The sequence below is a fragment of the Nycticebus coucang genome, chromosome 7, assembly GCF_027406575.1.
Source record: "Nycticebus coucang isolate mNycCou1 chromosome 7, mNycCou1.pri, whole genome shotgun sequence".
NCBI classification, from domain to species: Eukaryota; Metazoa; Chordata; class Mammalia; order Primates; family Lorisidae; genus Nycticebus; species Nycticebus coucang.
Genome location: NC_069786.1, coordinates 77,910,885 through 77,923,187, shown reverse-complemented (window position 1 = coordinate 77,923,187; position 12,303 = coordinate 77,910,885).

The following is a 12,303-nucleotide window of genomic DNA, read 5'->3' as shown; positions in this document are numbered from 1 at the left end:
TCCATGTGGCCCCAGCTGACATGTTCTCTCCAGTTATAAAGATTCTGGTGTGCTTACTTCCAACACTTTTCCTCTGCACTCACGGATGTGCATCTATATAAAAGCAGCAGCTCAAGGGTAAGGAGCTGTAGTGGTTAACTTATGTGTCCTCTTGGCTAGAACACAGTACTGTGAAATTTGGTCAAACCCTATTCTAGATGTTTCTGTGACAGTGTTTTTTGTATGGGATTAACATTTAAATCAGTAGACTTTGAGTAAAGCAGATTACCTGACCAAATGTAATTGAATGTCATCCAATTAATTGTTGACTTTGAATGAAGAGGGAATTCTACCCCCATACGGTTTTTTAATTAAATATTTTAATTGTTTAATATTTACTATTATTTTATTATTTTTTAAGTTCAATATACAAATATCCATTGTATACCATTAACAATTAGAGAATTAAAGTTAACATGACAACACAAAATATGAAATACATAGAAATAATTCTTCAGAAATATATAGTATTTCTACATGGAAAACTTCTAATTATTATTGAAAATATAAAAAGACACTGTATATATTGCAAAATTGTTATTAATGATTGTTTTATTTGTTTAGGTGTTCCTTCTATTATAACTTTCTAGGGATATCAGTATACCACATAGCATATTCAGTTTTCTCTAGGGGTTCAGAAGGAATGTAGTAAACAGGTGGCCCAGTGGAGGGGACACATATATGATATTGGGTATTATTATATATGCAAGTACTTTCAGGCTTACCTTACATTCATAATAAGAGCAAACCAATAACACAATTTTGACAGTTTGTCTAGTTTGGGTTACCTTTTGGATACAGTGTTCATAACCTTCAACATGTCTTACACCTAAGATTAAAGAAGGAAGGTGAAAAAGTTCACAGCAAAGAATCAGTCATCAGTCCCAGAACACTCCTGCTCATCCTCAAGCTTCTGTGGTGCATAGACCAGTCAGCTCCTGCTTTGTGACTGGGGCAGGGCTGTAGTCTGTTTTTCAGGGTAAGACGGGGGGGTGGGGGGTATGTTCTGGATATTGTTGGATCGTAAACTCCCCATAGCTGGCTGGTTTCACACTTGAGTGATGTATCCAGGCAGGGATGCCATTTACCTTCACTGCTATTGGTGTGTACAGGATCACCAACTAGGGACCTTTTCATGGTTTCAGCGGGATCAAGCTCTAATTTTTAATCTACACCTGGTTACCTGGAGAATATGGACTGGGATGGACTGGGGGTGATAAACTAACAGGAAATCTATCATTCACCCATTCTGAAATCTTTTTTCTTTTTTTCATTATTTTTCTCAGTGACATTAGTTGGTTAATAAGTTAGTAAATTTTGTTTCTTTCAGTTCTCTCAGGGTCCCTGGTAAATTTCTTAAAATGGAAAGTGTCATGTGATATAGTATTTTATAGGGTGAGTAACATATTCTTTTTTTTTTTTTAGTTTTTTGAACTAGGTTATATTGATTACATTTGTTAGGTAAAGTCCCTCATATAATTGTGTCCCACCCCCAAAAGGTCTTTCACACACTGTGACCCCATCCCCTCCCTCTCACTACTCTCCCCTGGCCCCACCCCCTACTGTGTACTAGGTCATTAATTGTCCTCATATTAGAATTGAGTACATAAGATTCATGCTTCTCCATTCTTGTGATGCTTTACTAAGAATGATGTGTTCTACTTCCATCCAGATAAAATCTCCATCTTTTTAATGGCTGCATAGTATTCCATGGTATACATATACCACAGCTTGTTAATCCATTCCTGGGTTGGTGGGCATTTAGGCTGTTTCCACATTTTGGTGATTGTAAATTGAGCTATAATAAACAGTCTTGTGCAGGTGTCCTTAGGGTAAAAGAATTTTTTTTCTTCTGTGTAGATGCCCAGTAATGCAATTGTGGGATCAAATGGGAGGTCTAGTTGGAATTCTTTCAGGGTTCTCCATACTTCCTTCCAAAAAGTTTGTATCAGTTTGCAGTCCACCAATTTTATTTCTTAAAATAAATCTTCTCTGTGTGTGTGTGTATACATATACAAACCCTACTGGTTCTGTTTCTCTGGACACTAATAAGGTATACCGTAGTATTTAATAAAGACCTGACAAGAATGGACTTGAAGGCTGAGAGCATTGAGTCTGAACTAAGTAATATGGGATGTGCTCTAAAGAAGTCCTTAGAAAATGGAAAAATCAACTGATTTGGTGTTTTCCATGATTGGAGTTCACAGAAATGCATAATAGGGCTCATTAATATGAGTCATGTTTGCTGAAAGATTTATATTTAAATACTAATTTGAGAGATGACATATTGGTGACAATTTTCACATTAATGAAGCTGCAATTCTTCTTTCAGTCAGGCTAAAGATGTAAGAAAAAAATGGAGAGAAGCTGAACTAATAGAAAGTAATAAGAAATCAGACTAACTTGCTTTCAAATCCTCATTCTGTCCTGAATTTGCTGTATTGTCTTGAACAAGTTATTTCATTTCTCTAATCTTGTGTTCCCACATCTATAAAAATGGGGATAATTATACCTCTCTCCTATGGTTATTGAGATAATTAAATAAGAGGATGTATGTGAATGTAAAACTCACATTATGTTGGGCAAGAAGTCTTTAAAGAGTAATGGATATTAGTTGCTTCTAGCGGGCAGTTTAAAGGACAAGCGGTCTTAAATGACTCTTCCTGACAGGGAGAGTTTAATAGCTCTCTCATCATCATCAGGGAGACGAGGAGAGGGGTAAAGGGTGAGAGCAAAGAAAGAGCACTGATTACCCAGAAATAAAACAACTGCCATTTAGAAAGAAAATGCAGACGGAGTGTCGAGCTAGTGAGACCGAGAACTCCAGCTTCAGGAACAAAAGTGGAAGGTTATATTTACTATATTTGTCATTGTCATCGTATGTGTAATGAGGTTAATTTTTATTAGAATTTTAGTAACCCACACCAGAATTTTTCTTAGGAAGAAAACTAACCTTTGTTCAGTAATACCTTTGAGAGAGGATACCCAGAAAAAGTAAGGTCAAGAGAACAGAAGTCTTCTCAAGGAGACCCCCAAGAATACACCTGCAAGGTCCTCCCGTGGCGACTCAGCTCTTAGGAATTTGTAAAAACTTAACTTCCTGGGACCTGGAGGCTGACGCTTGCTTCCGCTCCTGTGAAGCCCGCGGTCTCTAGCTTGATTCATGATGACCAATGAGAAAGGTACTCATGGGCTGGAACTTTTTGACTGGGGGTAAAAAGGAGAAAACTGAGCCAGTCGGAAAGTGTGGCCATTTTGAATTCTTCTGTGCATTGCTCCAGCGGCTGAAATTCATAAAGCCTTTCCTCTTTAAACATGGTATTTGAGTGCTCTTTTTCTCCACTGGGCCTTGTCTTCCTGAAAAACCTTGACCGGTCAGTCCTTCCTAACGGGTCAGAGCTGGGATGTCAGCAGGGAGCAGAACAGAGTCAGGTAAAGCTGCTCTGCAGGAGATGAGGGAGAGGGTTCTTGTTAGCTTGCTTGCTTTTCTCCTCTGGAGAAAAGGGGCAAAAATGAATGACCATCAAAGAAAAGGCGGGAAGGAGAGAAACCAGCGAGACAGGAGGAGATGAAATAAAGTAGCATTAGTGAACCCACAGTAGGTTCTTTACCCCAAAATGGTGATGCCTGACACTCTGGACTCTTGTTACGGATGACTAAGCCTGTGAATACCAAGAGGTGCACTGGGCTCGGCGCCTGCAGCACAGTGGTTACAGCACCAGCCACATGCACCAAGGCTGGTGAGTTTGAACCCAGCCTGGGCCTGCTAAATAACAATGAGAATTGCAACAAAAAATAGCCAGGCATTGTGACAGGTGCCTGTAGACCCAGCTACTTGGGAGGCTGAGGCAAGAGAATTGCTTAAGCCCAAGAGTTGGAGGTTGCTGTGAGCTGTGATGCCACAGCACTCTACCGAGGGCAACATAGTGAGACTCCGTCTCAAAAAAACAAAAGAGGTGCATTGGCATTTTTATTCTCAGGAGCATATATTTTGAAGACCCCAGGACAGAAGGTGTTGCATGAGCTTCTGTTAAGTCCCAAAGAACCTACCAGTTTTCAAAAAATTGGTTTCCAACGTCATTTCTTACTCCTCCTCAATGCCCATGTTCTCCTACAACTGTTGTTAAGCACATCATATATCAAATGCACTTTCCATTTTTGTCAGAGTGATTTCCACTATCTGCTCCCATTTTCTGCTTCTTCATTCCTATACAAGGTTCAACTCAGTGGCCCTTCTTCCAAGAAGCCTTCTTGATTATTCCAGCCTGAGCTATTTCCCCTGATCCTTGTCTTTCGGATAAATGTGTCATTATTTGATGACTTGTCTTTTCCTATGTATATATTATAGCTCTCAAAGGAGTCTCTGGACTACTTCAGGGAAGGGGCTGGCAAATTTAATAAAAGTAACTGAAAATATCAGAGCATTTCATTGTTTAATGTTATAGACAAATATCAAGGAAGTTGCCTGAGCTTTTCAACTTTTCAGCTATATGTTTTAAACAGAATTATTCATAATAATAAAATCTGGTTAATTCTCATTTCTTTGAGATTTTACACTAATTCTATGCCACAATGCTTTGGCCAATGCTCACGAATGAATCTCATCAACATCACAAGCTGTAATACATTTAAGTTTGTGAGGAAAGTACTCAGGCTCCACTGGTGAGTAGATCGTGTCTACTGTGCTTATTTTCCAAGGGCTTAATGGAGTATCTCTTTAAAAGACACCCTGTTAGCACTAAGTATAGTTTCCTGGCACAAAAGGTTTTTGACTGAGAGTCTTAAATCAACATCTCACCCCTTTAACCACATAGAATAAATCAAATTATTTTATAGATATAAAAAAATGGAATTTTGGAACCATAAAGTTGTCTCCAAAAACACTTTGCAATAGAGGCAAAGGTCAGAAAAAGAAAAGGAAATGTATTTGTGACTTGTCTCTCTGAAAACCCACCCTTTTGGGGAATTGAAACCATCCTCCTTTTCCTGAGGCCAGTAGTCAAAGGGGTGGGAAATGTTTTTTGCTGTTCTAGAGTCTCAAACCACAGGTGATGGTTCAACAGAATTGTCCAGACAAAGGTTGTGAGACCATCCACCATCAATTTGGCAGGTGGTGAGGTCTACCCAAACCACCAAGGATAGCTAAACAACACCCTGAAGACACAACATGTGATGCTGACCTGCCAACCACTGCCCGCCCTTTTAAAAAGCTCTGTTGAGTGTTTCTGCCTACAAGGGGAATGGGAGAATGGCAGTCTTTGAGATGCGAGCCCTCTGCCCTCCTCATTTGCAGGCAAATTAATAAATGTCTCTTTCCTTTTCCTCGAACTACTTGCCCTTGTTCTTCATTCTCACTGATTCAGCACTGGGGATAATTACCAAACTTTTAGTAACATTTGTTTTGCACTTTTTTGACGTTTTCTGTTTCGTACTGTTTAAGAAATCACAGTGATTGGCCTGCTGTGCTAACTATGGGACATCTTTTTGCTTCTAGTTTCATTGATAGAGTACCATATTGGGGTGGCATTGCACAGCACTATAATAGAGCCCTACTTGGAAGAAAAATAAGCTTCGCTATCTATTAAAAATCACTATTGATTACAACTACAGAAATTTAAAAAGAATAAAGTCAGAACACAATCATAAAAATTGAACACTAGTGCTTTTGGGCATATGAAATACCCTTCTCACACACAGTCTGTAAATTTTAACTAGCAAGAGGCATCCTTTTAGAAGACCATCACCACAATAGAGATGAGGTATGTTTACTGCAGCAGTGATTGTCAGCAAATGAAACCATGACTTTTTACTTTGTGTGTCCCTCAGAATAAAAGGAAAAAAACCCGAACATTATGTGGTTATAAAGAAACTATTTCTAAGGGCCTGGTCTTGCTTATTACTCTGGGGAACTATCTCTGCTATTGAATACCATCGTATTTTAACAGTGATCAGTCTACATTTTGGCCAATTGTTTCACTAATTTCATCATTAGCTTGTATGATACTCACATTGAACATTTAGTAAAATGCAGATTCCTAGGTAACTGCAATAATTTTTTTTAGAGTTGATTTGGAGTAGGGCCCAGGCACTGATATATTAACTATCAATTCAACAATGTATTCTAAGACCACCCTTCAAGAAACACTGCTTTGGATCTTGTACAACATGGCTTCCCTGTTCTGTGAACTGAAATAAAATTTTAAGGCTTTCCCTAAGTGACTGACATGAGCCTCTCTTGGCCAAGAGAATCCCTAAAATTGAGTTAGCCATGAGAAAGGAGATCAGACTTGCCCCACCATCGCTCCTCCCCTTCTTAGAGAGGTCCTATGTGACTTACTGACAGGCCTGAGGCTATGCAAGACCTATCTGCAGGTCCTTAATATATACAACACACCACTTGAGTCAGTTCAGTACTTTGTCTCTAATTAATAGATCCTTTATATATTTTTAATTATTAAATCATAGCTGTATATGTTAATGCAATTATGGGGCACAATGTGCTGATTTTATATACAGTTTGGAATGCTTACATCAAACTGGTTAACATAGCCTTCACCTCACTTACTTAATTATTGCGTTAAGACATTTCTACTCTAAGCATTCCTTTTCACTCACAACAGGGTCTTTTAGATATAGCCTAACTTTTTTTAGCCAATTGTCTGCTAAAGAATCTTTTTTTTTTTTTTTTTTTTTTTGTAGAGACAGAGTCTCACTTTATGGCCCTCGGTAGAGTGCCGTGGCCTCACACAGCTCACCGCAACCTCCAACTCCTGGGTTTAAGCGATTCTCTTGCCTCAGCCTCCCAAGTAGCTGGGACTACAGGCGCCCGCCACAACGTCCGGCTATTTTTTGGTTGCATTTTGGCCGGGGTCGGGTTTGAACCCGCCACCCTCGGTATATGGGGCCGGCGCCTTACCAACTGAGCCACAGGCGCCGCCCTGCTAAAGAATCTTTAAACCCATCTATCACCTGTAAGTGCCTCCACCTCACCCCCAGAGGTGTCCGATCTTTTTGGGCCAAACCAATTTGTGTTTTCTATGTATTGATTTATGACTTCACCTGTAATTTCTCTCTCTCTAAAATGTATAAAACCAAAGTATAACCCCACCACCCAGAGTCCACTTGCTCAAGTCTTTTAGAGTGTCACGGCCCTCAATTTTGGCTCAGAATAAAATTCCTTAAATTATTTTGCTAAGTATGGTTTCTTTTCCATCGATGGTTGTCTATGTTGGGAAACGGAAATAATGATACATTTCTCCTCAATGTTGTTGTTTAGGACCTGAGCCAATCTGTGCTCTAAGGCAGTTAATCATATCTGAAGTAGCACATTGAACTAATGTAGGAAGCACTTCTAATATAAACGTTTCTAGGAAGCTTCAATATAAGAAGGAATAATGAATGACAATTGGTTCAGTATAGGAATGTTTGATATTTGGTTTCAAGACCTATAGTCAAATTTATAATTATCAAAATAGCAAAACTCCATGGTGCTGTATTTGGCATGGTTCAATTGTGTGCTTAAGCTTCTCTTTAACTACATACTCATCACTTGATGCAAACTGAGAAAGCATGACTGTGCAGGTTGGGTTGCAGACACTGAGTCCTTACAATGATTCTGAATTTATGAGGCACAGCTCTACTCAGGTGATGGGCTTGTTTTCTGGACCTGAAACACAGTGTGAGCAGCGTCCTTACTACGTGTGGCTCGTGTTCCCATTCACCAGGATGCTGGAACCAAAGGCTTGGCAGCGAGAGGATCCTGAGCATGAATCCCAGTTCTGTCTCTTTAGCTTTGTAACCATGGGCAAATTAGTCTCAGTAAAGTCTTCCATATTGAGGTTTCCCTAGGAATCAAAAAAATCACATACGGAGAGGACCAGTCACAGTGTTAGTGGGTTCACGCCCTCTCTTTCTCATACTCCCCCCCTTAAGTAATATTTCCTTTCTTGATTGATCTAGCAAGTTATCCAAACCAAGAGATTCAGGGTCATTTTTTAACCCCCTTGTTCACATTTCTTATCCAATTAGTCACCAAGTGTATCAACTCTGTTCCTAAAAACCTCACACAGACTCCATCTGCTCTATCAGGCCTCTATACTTGACATGTCCTTTAACTGGAATGTCCTTCCCCTCTATTTCTCTACAGGCGAGACAGCCAGGTGTCAGGCTCTCGGAATGTTACAGAGCCTTTGATTATGCAGTGCAGCACAGGCTTCCCCGGGGTAACAAGAAAGCTGAGTGACACATAGCGCTACAGTCAAGCCTGTGAGCTGACGCACCTTGGTTACTCTCTATGGTTGCGTCCCTGTGTCATCTGCCTGGATCCTGCTAGAGGAGCTAAAGAATGACCTTCTAACAAGAGCTCGTCCAGGGGTCCTGAGAGGGCTGCTGTTCTTAATGTGGATAATCAATACCTGCCCTTGCTTTCTCAAGTCTCATGAGGCCTCTAAGACTGCCTGAGCAATATAAAAAAAAAAGGGAAAGAAAGAAAGAAAAAGAAAAAGCCCGCCATCACCTTGCCCCTCAGGAAAGATAAATGAACTCCCCTTTTTACGGGAGTAGAGGCCACATACAGTAAAGCAATTGTTTCAACTTGACTGGAAGGAGTTTTGTATGAGTATGTTTTAATCAAGGGAACAAAGATGTAAAGAATATCTATGTTAATTAGAAATGTGGATACCTTAAAAAAAAAGAGATATTTTTAGAGAAAAAATTTTCTCTAAAAGCAGAAAAAAATGAATTATATATTTAAGAATGAAAAACCATTTTAAATGATTTACTGTAAAGTGTAGCTACCGGCCAGGCGTGGTGGTGCACACCTGTAATCCCAGCAGTTAGGAGGGTGAGGCAGGTAGATCGCCTAAGCTCACGAGTTCAAAACCAACCTGAGCCAGAGCAAGACCCCCGTCTCTGAAAAATAGGTGTTGTGGCGGCACCTGTAGTCCCAGCTACCTAGGAGGATGAATCAAGTGAATCGCTTGAACCCAAGAGTTTGAGATTGCTGTAAGCTAAAATGCCACGACATTCTACCAAGGGTGACCAAGTGAGACTCTGTCTCAAAAAAAAAAAAAAAAAAGAAAGAAAAAAGTGTAGCTACCCTACCTTTTTAACCTTGGATTATTCAAATTATTTCTCAAAACTAAACCACAAAAAACTACATATTAAGGAATTAATATTCACTTACGAAATATCCGTTGTAAATGATGAACCTCCATATTAAAGAGTACACTTATGCAAAACGTAAAGTAATGAGCAAAATACAGGAAGAGTGTTGTTACCTTATTCTTGCTGCTGCCAATTCCTAGAACTAAGTTCTAAAGGCTCAATGTCAACTATTGAGAGCGAAGTTATAAAACTAGTAGTGGTAAACTTAGAACTAGAAGGAAAATAAAAGCAGTGTACTTGAGACCCAGGGACAGGTTCCTTATATGACCTATATGGTCCAGGAAATCTGTCCTCAAAAGGGCTAAACATATTTAGGATTTGACCATGATTAACAGATTTCTTCAAACATTTGCCAAATATTAAGCAGGTTCACAAGTAAGAACGTGTCCTAGGATTCAACAGAGGCATGCTGCTTCTGCTTTTTCATGACAGATTACCTGACTGCTTTAATTCTCCATTTTTTGCAGTTTCTTTTTTTTTTTTTTAACTTGATCTGTGCTTGGAAATGCTTATGCCAAAGAAAAAATACAGCTGCGATGAGGTATAACAGTTTCAGTTATCATGACATTAAGAACTAGACTTAGATTGTCTTAAAAATAGTATTCCTTTTTTGACAATAAAGACCTTAATAAGCTGTTAGAGATTTTGTTATTTTTCTTACAATCTCATTCAATCCTTTCAGCAATCCTATGAAATAAGTACTTTTGCTGTTTGCATTTACAGATGAAAAATGTAAACCACAGAGAGTTCAGCAGTTTGCCCAAGGTTAAACCGGTAGCAGGGGGTGGAGGGCCCATGCTGCCAACTGTCACACTCATACATACCAAGTCTTACTATCAAAAGTTTCATCTCATTGTATTTTGTCTGCTTCTCATAAACTAGAAAAAAAAAATCTTGCTAAAAGCTTGGAGGTAACTATCAAATCATTCTTCCTTGTCACAGAACATAAATTAAATGAAAAATTTAATTAAGTGGATTATATAGTAAAAAGTATATAATAAGAAAGGAATGAGATAATTAGGTGAAAACAGGGGAGGGAAAAAGTGTTCTTAAGACCTAAAACAGGGCCAGGTGTGGTGGCTCACGCCTGTAATACTGGCACTCTGGGAGGCCGAAGCGGGTGGATTGCCTGAGCTTAGGAGTATGAGACCAGCCTGAGCAAGAGTGAGACCCTGTCTCTAAAATATAGCTGAGTGTGGTGGCAGGCACCTCTAGTCCCAGCTACCTGGGAGGCTGAAGCAATAGAATGGCTTGAGCCCAAGAGTTTGAGGTTGCTGTGAGCTGTGACGCCACAGCACTCTACCAAGGGTAACAAAGTGAGATTCTGTCTCAAAAAAAAAAAAAAACACAGATCTAAAAAAACAGCCATCCTATTAAAACTGTACAGATTTGAAACTGTACCAATCTCCTAAAAAAGTATGAATGTAAGACTCAGTTAACTTTTTTTACTTTAAACTCATAAAACTCAATATAATTTATATCTAAAACCTCAAAGAAATAGCATCAACACAAAATGTGGAAACAAATTTGATATAAAGCATTTGCTTCTATTTGTTTCCTCGATGTCACATTTTAAGACACGAATTAGAAATCCTCTTCCCTAAATAGCTGGGCGTTGTGGTGGGCACCTGTAGTCCCAGCTACTTGGGAGGCTGAGGCAAGAGAATCGCCTAAGCTCAAGAGCTGGAGGTTGCTGTGAGCTGTGACACCGTGGCACTCTATCGAGGGCAACAAAGTGAGACTTGGTCTCTAAAAAAAAAGGAAAGGAATCCTCTTCCCTTCGCCTACAGGAAATTATGTTAAGAAGTGGGAGACACTGGTTAACTGGGCAGAGAATTCAGACATGGGAAGATAGGACACAGAGGGAGAGGATTAAGAATTCTTAGGCTGGGTTGGCTTAAGAACATAAGGAACAAATCACAAAACAACTTCAGAAGCAGTGGACACAGTGCATCCAGGTAGCCCCTTTGATGATAGCTTCTGGGGGTTTATCAGGAGAAGAAATAAAACTGAAAGCCCCAAGTTCCTGGCACAGAAGTAGAAAAATATTCCTCAACTGTTTAGTCAATAAGAATGTATGAAGGTCATAAAAATGTGTCTGTCATCAGGTTAGACATTAAATATAGAAAAATGACAACCCTGTTTCCCAGGAGCCTACTTGTAGTCTAGGATGAAACAACAGTCCATAGCTGCAGAGAAGCTGCTGGGTTCATAGAGAATGGAAGCAGAAAAGTACGGTGGTTTCAGAACACTGGAGGAGGAAGTTGCTGGCGTTTGATAGCTCCCACCTCCTTAATCGAGGAAGCTTTGAGAAGTGATGGTGCCCCAGGCCCAGAGGTGGGAGGTCTGGGGCAGCAGCAGCTGCAGCTTGTGGGTTGGCAGGGCTATGCTGGGGAGTGAGTCAGAGAAAGGCAAAGCAGCTACATCGTTTTTTTTTTTTTTGAGACAGAGTCTCACATTGTCGCCCTTGGTAGAGCGCTGTAGTGTCACAGCTCACAGCAACCTCAAACTCCTGGGCTTACACGATTCACTTGCCTCAGCCTCCCAAGTAAGTGGGGCTATAGATGCCCGCCACAACACCCAGCTATTTTTTTAGAAACGAGGTCTCACTCTGGCTCAGACTGGTTTCGAAACTGTGAGTTCAGGCAATCCACCTGCCTCGGCCTTCCAACTGCTGAAAGCAGCCACATTTTAACGGACAAAATATAGCAATTTGGAGGTTTCTGAGCAATCATTTTTCCTTTATTTGAAACAGAGGAAGAAATGTGGGAGACTGAGTCATGAAATAGGTATTAATACACATTCTCTAAGGAAATAATACTTGTTACATATGAGTATGAGAAATCTTTAATAGTGAATAACTGATTAATTGAGCTACTACAAATTAGACAAAATGCTGGGCCCCAGAGATGTAATAAAGAATAAGGCAGCTTGGTCCTTGTGCTCCTGGGATTCAGAAGTCCAGGCAGGAAAGATATATAATCAAATGGTCACACAAATGAGGAAATGCCATAATTAGAGTGAAGGGATTGTCATTAGGGAAAAAGCCTGGCTATAACACATCACAAAGGAAAGTGTCTTGAAATTATTTTTTTGTGA